Source organism: Pinus tabuliformis, chromosome 6, assembly GCF_031772625.1.
Source record: "Pinus tabuliformis cultivar Carrire ecotype Pingquan chromosome 6, CPIR1, whole genome shotgun sequence".
Taxonomy (NCBI): Eukaryota; Viridiplantae; Streptophyta; class Pinopsida; order Pinales; family Pinaceae; genus Pinus; species Pinus tabuliformis.
In genome coordinates, this window is record NC_142292.1 from 557,874,966 (window position 1) to 557,886,038 (window position 11,073).

The window sequence follows — 11,073 nt, forward strand, 5'->3', positions numbered from 1 at the left end:
AGTTCTAGATGCTTCTATATAAAATTCTCAGCCTCCCATGTGGAATCTTCAGTGGGTAAGTTTTTCCACTTAATGATATACTCTGAAATTAATCGATTCCGTAGCTGTCGGGTTCTTGTTTCCGTGACTACTTAAGGATCGAATATGATTTTTCCTTTTTCGTCAAGTTCTAGAAACATTTTTTGAGCTAGAAGCTTTTCACCGATAACCTTCTTTAAGGATGAAACGTGGAAAATTGGGTGTACTTAGGAAGATGTAGGAAAATCCAATTTGTATGCCATAGTACAAATATTTTGCAACACCTTGTAAGGACCATAGTACTTGGTGATAATTTATTATCCTTCTTAGCTTGCTTGACGGACATTTGTTTGTATGGTTGTAGCCGTAAAAATACCCGGTCGCCTACATTAAAACTTATTTCACTATGATGTTGATCTGCATGTTGTTTCATTCGATTTTGTGGTAGAGTGAGGTTATCCTTTAAGAGTTGGAGAACTTGTTGTTGATGCTTGATGTGATCTTCCACTGCTTGAACCTTAGAATTTTCTCTTAAATATGATGTGATAGATGGTGGATGATATCCATCAAGTTCCATAAATGGGTTCATTTTTGTTGCAGTATGTAAGGAAGTGTTAAACCACCATTCGGTTAGAGGTAACCACTTGACCCATTGTGTTTGTTTATCAGATACAAAGCAACATAGATATCTTTCCAAACATTTGTTAACTATCTTAGTTTGTCTGTTAGATTGAGGATGATAAGATGAATTATGAGCTAGTTGAGTACCAAGACATGAAAATAATTCCGTCCAAAAATTTCCAGTAAAAATGGGATCTATGTCACTTACAATAATCTTTGGGTTTCCATGTAGCTTTTGAAATGTTTCCATAAATGCAGTAACAACTGTACTGGCTTTAAAAGGATGATATAATGCACAAAAGTCTGCATAATTGGTAAGTCTATTAAGTACCACCATGGTGACACTCTTTCCTTCATACTTGGGTAAAATTGTGATAAAATACATTGAGACCTCCTCCCAACACTGACTTGGAATGGGTAAAGGTTGTAACAGACCCGAGGTCTTAATTGTCTCAACTTTATTTTGTTGGAAAAATAAACATTCTGCCATAAACTTCTAAATATCAGATTTAAGGCCATCATTGAAAAATTCCTTCTTAACCCTGTGGTAAGTTTTTAAAAATCTTGAGTGACCTCCTGTTAAACAGAGATGATAACATGTAAAGATAATTTCTTTGACTAAATAGTTAGTCAAAGAAATGTGTAAATTATATCGCATATGTTAAATTGAGGCTTCTGTGATCCATAACAATTTTAAGAAGAGTTTCGGCATAAATCACATGCAGAAAACCTTTGTCGACGCGTTTCGAACCAACTAGTGTGGTTCATCGTCAAGACAAGTTGAAGAGTCAGATCAGGGCTGCACATTAAATAGGGAGAGCAGATCATCCAAAAGGCTAGGTGTGACCATCAACGGCTATATAAAAACGACTAGATTATATAATAGTATTATAATGTTAATTATGGGTCAATAAGACAAAAGGTAATAACTCATAGTAATATAATATTACAATCATAGTAACTAATTTTCTTCTTAGTAAATAATTCAATATATTATAATATATTATATATATGAACCTTATCCTATTTCATTTTATTTATAAATTTTATTTGGTTGTTAAATTAATTAATTTAATTCTTTTTTCTTTTTTTTAAATATATAACTAATAATCAAATGGAAATAATTAATTATTAAATATATTTAAAAAAAAAAAATTGGATTTATTAAGGCAAGGGTAAAAGCTTAATATCAAAATTATAAGAAAAGCCATCTAATGGATCTAGGGATGTTAGTACAAGCTAGGATTGATAATATTAAGATATTAATGATATGGTATTAGTAAAAAATATTAGAACGAGAGACAAAATTCTAAATACAAGAAGGTCAAGAATAGGACAAAAAATAAATTAACCAAAGGAGAAACCTAAGGAGGAAAGAAAAGACAGGGTTCAAAGGAGAATATATTTAATGATCATATATGAAAATGAACGCTTTCAGCTAAGTACTATAGAATAGTGCAATTAACACATAACAGAAAGAACATACTCCATATATAATTCATGAAACGAAATGCTATCACTAATCTAATAAAACAGAACTGATCATACAAGATAAAAATACCATATGTGTGAGGTTCTGCTCATTTGACTAGTGACATAGATCAACTCCTTTCTTCAATCAAATTATTCTCCAAGCATGCAAAAGTGCGTCAACAAAAGAAAGTAGTTTGATATTCAAAAGTAATGACCATGTTCCATAATTTCATCAAGGCATCTACAAACTTACAAAAGTGCATTCTTAGCAAATGTTTTTTGATAAAATCGTGGACCCTTCTTTAAATGCATGAGAAGGGTATAAATACTATCTAACTAAAATTTAAAAATAGATTATACAAAATATCATAGGAGGTTTCAAACAATGTTCATATTAACTAGTAACTAACTCTAAAAATAAAATCAATTTGATGACTCGAGGCTATGAAAATGTCTTGTTGTCTGCCAACTTTTCCTTGAGATTGCATATGTCGGACATTGGTTTTACTTGAGAAGGTGCTACGAATTGCTTTTTGACCTGTCCTGAAAAGATGGCATCTGTAAGAGGTTGCATCCTCCTTTGCGTTGAATTGAATGAAAAATTCAGTGTCATAGTTCGGCTGTGAGGTTTGACAAGAAATTTCCAATATGCCTCGAAGTCGGTCTTTGATAATTTCGTGATTGCCTCTCTTTGGAATTCCATCTTTGCTTTCCAATTTTTATCCAAGTCTTTCAAATATGGTAGTGACTTTGGATTACCTTATTTTATCAAGTTGGTGGTGTGCAAAGTGTGATTGACTGCTTTTATTATATTCTTTGCCACTCATGTTTCTCTTGCTACTGCCAATTCTGCCTGCTTGATCTGCGCAACAAAATATGTGAATAATATGTCTTTATGTGTCTCTTCAATCTATGGAATATTAGTGCTTCTTCCTTCTTCAGATTCTTGCCATTCAATATAGTCAGAGATATTAGTATTTAAGTCATTAAAATCAGTTCTCTGATCAATTTCCTTATCTGTTAATTGATCACTAGTATTCAAATAAGGGGTGATATGGGACATTTTCTAGCAGAATAGATCTTGTTGTTTTGACAGAATGGAGTTTAGCTCCAATGCCTCTTTGATGAACTCATCAATAGTGGGGACATCTTTATATTTCGCCATAGTCTCTTGCAACTCTTGGATTTGCATATTCTTTGCTGAGATATCTGCTTCGTGGCTTATCCTAAGTACTTCCATACTTTGCTGCAATTGGACTATTTGTTCTGTGGCTTGCTTGTTCACATTTGTTTTCTCGATTTCCAGCTGTTGCTCAAGCTGTGCTATCCTTTCTTCTCTTTCCCTTAACAAAACAAATACTTCAGTGGCCTTATCAATGGTGGCAGTAGCATATGCCCCTGCAAATTGTGACAGCCTGGTTAAATTTTCAGTTGGATTTGAAGGAATATCCTTCTAGACTATATCCATTGGTTCATTCCCTGGTGGGATTTCAGGTGTTTCCACTCTCCTTCTCTTCCTCTGTCTTCTTACTACAACCTTATGCAGTGGGCTGTAGAATACATCTAAAGGAGGTATTTATGTAACCTTTAGGATAATCTCAAATGTGAGGAATGTAGGTATAATTTCTGCATTCTGTGAATTTATCCCTTGTTCGTTCATTGGCTCAGACTCTGAAACTTTTTGAGTTTGTTTTGGAGTATGATATCCTGTAGTTTCTTGGACATCTGTTGGTTTGGTAGTATCTTGGAGTTTTTTATTAAACTGGTCCCATTCCTATTCCATATTGCTACTTTCGCCTTTGGGACCAATATCCTGAGTTAGGTCAGTTTTGACCTATTTCTCAGCTGACCTTTGGCTAGATTTTGTCATAGCCTCTGTTTCCTGTATCTTCCCTGTGTTCTGGGCTGCATTCACTTGAGATTCTGTTCGAGAATTTGTTCCCTCGCTGTTAATGGTCATACTAGGCATAGGTTTGTCATTAGTTCTTAACAAATGCAATGGGATTGTTTCAAACCTATGATTTCTAAATTCCTCAAACCTTTCGAGGTCATCAGGATTCAAATTCACCTTTGCCCAGTTGAATGCTTGTTAAAATGGCTCGGCTGATTGTAATAAATCTACAAATTCATGATCTTCATGGATAAAGGGTTTGACCTTTAGTGACGTAGTAACATTTTGTGCTACTTTCTTTGGGTCAAATTTCCACTTTGGCAGAGTAGCCAACCTAAGCCTCTCTATGTTTGGTAATTATTTGCTTGCATGGTTGAAGTTCACCAATGAAAAAGAACCACACCGGATGGGAAAGGGTGGCTATAGTGATTTTTTGCTATGTTTCAAAGTCTTGGTAAAGCCTTTTCCAACAGTTTGGTGAGTTATTTCTCTAGCTAACAGCTTGTCGAAGACATACAAGGGAAGTACATGTGGTTATGTTGTACTGCCGTAAACTCTGATATATGTGAACCATTGCTCAGCAAAGTTCTTTCCTACTACAAGAAGGTTTGTAGTGGCTTCCTTAGAAAATATCGGGGCCTTTTTATCAAAAATCATTTGATGTAATGGTAGCATAACACCGTGGCATATCTTGTAAAAATGGGGTATAAAATGGGATTCCCACATTTTTTATGACTAAGATGGATGGGGTATGGGTCTTGCACGGTCCATTTCCAACCCATAATTGGAAACTTACTACAGAAGAAGATAGATTCCAAGATATAAGCACTCATATAAAATGGAAGAAGGTTTTATGTGGAGGTGGATCTCTTTTGACGATATTCAGAAATAGTTGTAGCTAAGTTGTCAGATAGGATAGTAGCCCAATTCATTATATGAGAATTGATACATGCATCGATTAAAGGGACCCATTCTATAGAGAACTTAGTATTATTAGGCATTCCATGCAATCTACATAACATGGAGGTTGCATAGTTATGGGGATTTTCTAAAGAAGCTATGGGGTACATACATGTCTTATCATATTTGAATTTGTTTTCTAGGACTCTCCACCCTTGAATCATCTTAAAGGGTTCTTCATTCTATTTCACTAACTTAGCCAAGAATGGTCTATCATATATATCCTGAGGGTCGGGAAGATGATACATTTGTTTCAAATCTTCAGCTTTAAATGATCCCATCAGCTCCATCTTTGAATTCTTGAATTGTTTGTCTTCAATATTGACATTCTCCACCACCCATCTAACCATATCTGTGTATGGTAGTATCTTGGCTCTTGCTCCTATTCTGTGAAGAAAAGAGAAAGCAACGTCTCTGAATTGAATTGCCAAGGGTTGTATTGAATCTATTGTTCCCTTAATAAGAGTAACTTTAGGCCACTCATCTTCAAGTCTATTATAGATAACTTCCCATGTCGTTTCTCCTCCATCAACAGTGCAAACCGTATCAGAAAATATGGGCAACATTTTTGTAACTGGTGGGCTCCAGTATTGCAGCAATAATGTTGCAACTCCTAGGACTCCCTTCTTTACTTTTATCAACCCGGTAGTTCGTAACAAACTTGGAAGCGACTGTGCTATATGCACAAGTACTAGCTCTTGCCGTAGGCTGTCACTTGATCAGCTGGCACAAGTCCGCTAGGAGCTTAAGACAATTTCTATGAGCTCTTAGAAGAAGCTTTTAACTGTGATGGATGAAAGCTAACTCTAAGGAGGCTAATCTATTCGCAGAAAGAAACTAAAAACTGAAAGGAAATGCAAACCCTAGTTTTACCGACTAACCCTACTGGTGCAAGAAAAGAGATGAAAGCTGCTGAAATGGATGCCATTGACTCTTGGAAAGGTAAAATGCATGTGTCTAAGCTACTTTTGAAGTAAAATCTGGAAAAATAATAATAATAAAAATAAAATAAAATAAAAATAAATAAATAAATAATTAAATAAAAAAAAATATATATATATATATATATATATTGTATTTTTGAGTAATTTTGCAAAATTATTATGCATGTGCTTGAACTGTTTTTGACTGTGCAGAGTTTGATTGACTCAGGTAGTTGGGAAGGTGAGAAGAGGGCCTAAAGGGTCCCTAGCACCCTTCCAGAGAGTTTCACAGTGATCAGATCTCGAGAAAGTGCCCACGTGATCTTCTATAGGAAGTCTGCAAGGGTTCTCCAGGATGTTCTACAGGAAGAAGAGCCAAGAGAGGATTTTTGAGGGTTGATGGAGGAAAACAGGTGGGAAAGTGGAAATGGAGGTTGGATGAGGCTGTGAAGAGGTCTAGGACTTGGTAAATGAGGCTACGGAGTGATGAAGATGGTTGGATTTTTTCAAGGATGGAGGGAGCAATGTTGCACAAAAATGTAGAAATTAGGTCAAATTGGAGAAGTGTGGCAAATGAAGGGAAGAAATCTAGAAGTTGGGGTTGGATTAGGTTGTATGATGAAGGAAGGATAGGCACAGATGTATTACAGGTGATCTGCACACTATTTCTCAAACTAATCAAACAAAGACTATGCAAACCAAAGATCTAGCTATCTTGACCTAATTTGACCTAGAAACCCAGCAATCATGATGAACATAACTTTATTGGTAGAAAATCATGTAAGATAGCTATGAAAACTAAACAAGAACAGATCTACGCATGTAATCACAACTGGTATCAACTTTTGCAACTAAGAATCTAACACTAGCAATTGCATGAAGAAGCAAGAACAACATTTTTGTGGCAGCAAGGACACCTTGGTCTCAGCTCATGGTCCCGAGGAGGGAGAGGTGAGATCAAGGGTTGCTTGATGGCCTTTTTTGAAGATATTTTCTATTACCAACCTATCAAATCAACCTGAACATGAAAAGCTATTTCAATCATCAAAAATGACCTAAGTAACAAAGCAATATGTTAATCTAAGTAGCAGAAATTATTCTAGGAATGCAACAAAAACATATAAAAGTACACAAAAGGAGGTACTGGCACTTGGGTTGGGCCCAACCCCAAGAGCTACAGCCTCCTAAGAAAAATCTCAGAGCTGATGCAAAATGAAACTGATCTCCATTACTCAAAAAATAACCATGTCACAAAAATGTTTACAGCAAAAGCTCCAAAATGGGCTGGAAGGCAGAGCAGCACTAAAGTGCGAAAATACAACTGTTCAAAAGCTAACCTACAAAGGCTGGAAGCCTTCCTATTTATGCACTACGAGGACCTCCAACAACCCTCCTTAACTCAAGGGGCTTGGCTGCTCAAAACTGCAAGTAATCAGCCACTTCACAAAAGCTGCTCGGCTGCCCTTGGGGATCATCTTCGGTGGGCTGCTGAACTCCGAGCTGATGGTGGAGAACTCAAGGAAGGGGCCATTTAGTGCAGGAGACACCCTTCCTACAAATCCTCAGCCTTGTTCCCTTGTATTTGGCTGTGAACTGGCTCATAAATGCTTGACCTTGGTCCAAAAGATGTCTAAAAATATGCAATAAGCACATATTAGACTTCATGGTCAAGTGACTATTCTCATTCATTCAATTAACATAAATATACTCAAAAGCATGCATAAAATATGAAGAATGGTGGATTAATGGAGAACAATAGGCAAAATGAGCCCAATAAGTTACCCATTTTTGGGGTTCATCAGTGACCTCATATTCTAAAACACTATGTTGCTTCTATTTTTGCATTACTTTTCATAAGGACATCTCTTTTGAAGCTTCCCTGAAATGAAAGAGAGATACATCAGCGTAAATAGTAGAGGGCAATTAAGGCTGAAGAGCTCTTTGAAATGACTTGAATCATGGGAAGATTTTGAACGCAATCTCTATATTAACTAGCCATGACTTGAAAACATTAACTTCTCTCCTCGAGCTGCTAAACAATAATTGCTCTGTCAACCCACTTGATATTTCATTAAAACTCAATAACTTCCCACACTTTACGCCTAATTTGCTGCATTGCGACTTTCAAACGTTGCAACATAGAATTGTTCATAGATAATGCAAAATGTGATTGCGAAACATCGCAATATCACATTTCGCAATTTTTAAAGGGATAACATAATGGCATGCCTTATTAAATTGCGACTTGTGAAGTGCGATCACATATTATTAGAGTGTCACGATCAGAAAATCGTAGTGGAGACTTTATCACATATCACATTTTGGGATTTTCTATAGGATGTTAACAATTGTCACAAGGAAAACTACGAGATGCGATTTGCGATAAAAGTTTTAAGTATGGGTTGCATTATAAAGGTTTAAGGCAAATTTTTAGAATTAGCACTTATTTTCAAAGGCTAAAAATTTAAAAGGTTCCCATTTGTATGTCAAATACTAACTATTCATCCCTATAAATGGTGGGGTTGTTACAACACCTCCTAAGGGGGATGTGTGCAATTCCAAAAGAATCTTTTGCTTGAGTTGGGAATTATTACAAAGATATAAGCAATCTTTGTACCATAATGAATTATTTTTCCAGCTAAATGTATCAGATGTACTAGGATCTTGCTGCAACTTTTTAATGAGTGCCCACACCTCTTCATCATTCTTCAAGTCGTCCCTTGATTCGTTTATCTAATCAAGTTAGATAATAGAAATGACACAAAGAAATGCTTCCATATCCTCATTATTTCTTGAGAGTGCATCTGCAACAACATTTTTCTTCCCTTTTTTGTAGATGATTTTAAAGTCATAATCCAACATCTTTGTGACCCATTTTTGTTGCTCTTCTAAAGATACTAATTGTTTCAAAAAGTATTTAAGACTATTATGATCTATTTTTACCTTGAAGTGTCTTCCCATTAGGTAAGGTATCCATTGCTTTAGTGCATGTTGTATTGCCAACATTTCCTTCTCTTAAATAGGTTTGTGTAAATAATTTACTTTGATTAGACGACTTTCAAAACCAATTGGTCTTCCTTCTTGCATTAAAACAACAACAATTCCATTTCTTGAGGCATCACATTCCACAATAAAGGTTTTTGTGAAGTTAGGTGTAACTAAGACCGATGCTTGGTACATTGCCTCTTTAAGATGTTCAAAGGCCTTAGTCACTTTTAGAGTCCAAGAAAATGCATCTTTCTTCAGTAGTATTCTTATAGGTGCTACTATTCTCCCATAATTCTCAACAAACTTGCGATAATACCCCGTCAACATGAGAAATCCTCGAAGATGCTTTATGGTTTGTGGGGATTTTCCATTCCTAAATCGCTTTAATTTTGTTAGGGTCTACCTTAACACCCTCATGAGATACAATATGACCCAAATATTGCACGTCTTGTACTCCAAAGAAACATTTGAAGTTTTTTGCATATAATTGTTTCTCCTCCAATAATTTGAGCACCCTGTCAACATGTTGAACATGGTCCTTCCAAGACTTGTTGTAGATTATTATATCATCAAAAAATACCAACACAGATTTTCTAAGGGATTGGAAATGGAATTCATCAAACATTGAAATGTCGAAGGCGCATTAGTAAGGCCAAAAGAAATGACCAAAAATTCATAATGTCCCTCATGAGTTCTGAATGCTATTTTCGGAATGTCTTCAATCTTCATTATAATTTGATGATATCCTGAAAGAATATCCAACTTGGTGAAGTAAAAGACTCCCTGTAATTCATCCAACAATTCATCACTGGTAGGAATGGGAAATTTATCTTTAATGGTGAGCTTGTTGAGCTCCCTATAATCTCGACACATACAAAATGGTTCATCCTTGTTGTGCACCAATATTATTGGAGCAGAGAAATAAATTTTATTAGGTTTAATTATACCAACCTCTAGCATTTCTGCAACCATATGTTCAATTTCACTCTTTTGGGCATAGAGATATCTGTAAGGTCTGATGTTTGGAGGAACACTTCCTGGAATCAAATGAATATCATGATCATGATCACGGATAGGTGGGAGGCCTTTGGGAGTCTTAAATTCCTTGGAATGATTGTCCAAGACTTTTGGAGATCTGGAGAAATAGATGATTCTGATGTTTGAACATCTAGTGATCATAATTTCTCAATTATGCCCTGTTGTTCTTTCTTCAAAACATTTGTCATGCCATTAGCGTTGATTATCTTTCCTGGTTTCCCTGTGATACCCCAATTTTTTTTTAAATAAAATTTCTTGGAAATTAAAATCTATTGTCCCCAAAGATTGTAACCATTGGACTCCTAGTACAATATCAGCACAACTCATTGGAATGGAAAACATTGGACTATTCAATACATATTTCCCCATGGTTGGCTTGATATTATGGCACTTTCCATAGCATTTTATAGTTCCTCCATTTGTAACCATCACTTGACACTCTGGTGGTGGATATAAGAAGCAATTAAATTCCTTGACTATCTTACAATGAATAAAATTATGAGTACTACCTTAATCAATCAACACTATTACCTTTTTCTTCTTGATATATCCTTCTATCTTGAGAGTTTGAGGAGTGGTAATTCCTGCCAATGCATTGCAATATATGGACATACTCATTTCTTGTTTCTTTGGGGTTTATTCCTAGTGTATATCCTCCTCTTTTGATGTTTCTTGTTCCTTTTCTTCCTCGTCTTCACAATCTATGTAGAATAATTTCTTCTTGGCACACTTATGACCTTCAGTGTATTTTTTATCACAACTGTAACAAATCCCTTTTTCTCTTTTTTCCTCCAATTGTTGTGGCGTCAACCTTGTAGGTCGTGGAAGTCTAGGAGCAAAAACACCTCCATATTTATAGTTGTGAGTGGTAGACTTCCTTGTTGCCATAATTTTTCTTTCAACTTTTTTTGCCACCCTAAATGCCTTTTCCAATGAATAAGGTTCCCAAAGGTGAACCTCAAGTTGGATGTTATCCTTCAAATTCCCTATGAAGACATCCATCCTATGTTCCTATAGAATATCAGTTACCTTGATATTTAATTTTTGGAAGTCCTCAGTGTGCTCTGCCATTGAACCCTTTTGTTTGAGATTTATCAAGTGGCTAAAGAAGGTGTTACTCTTTGTATCCTCATAATGTGCTATCATTTCCTTCATAAAAAT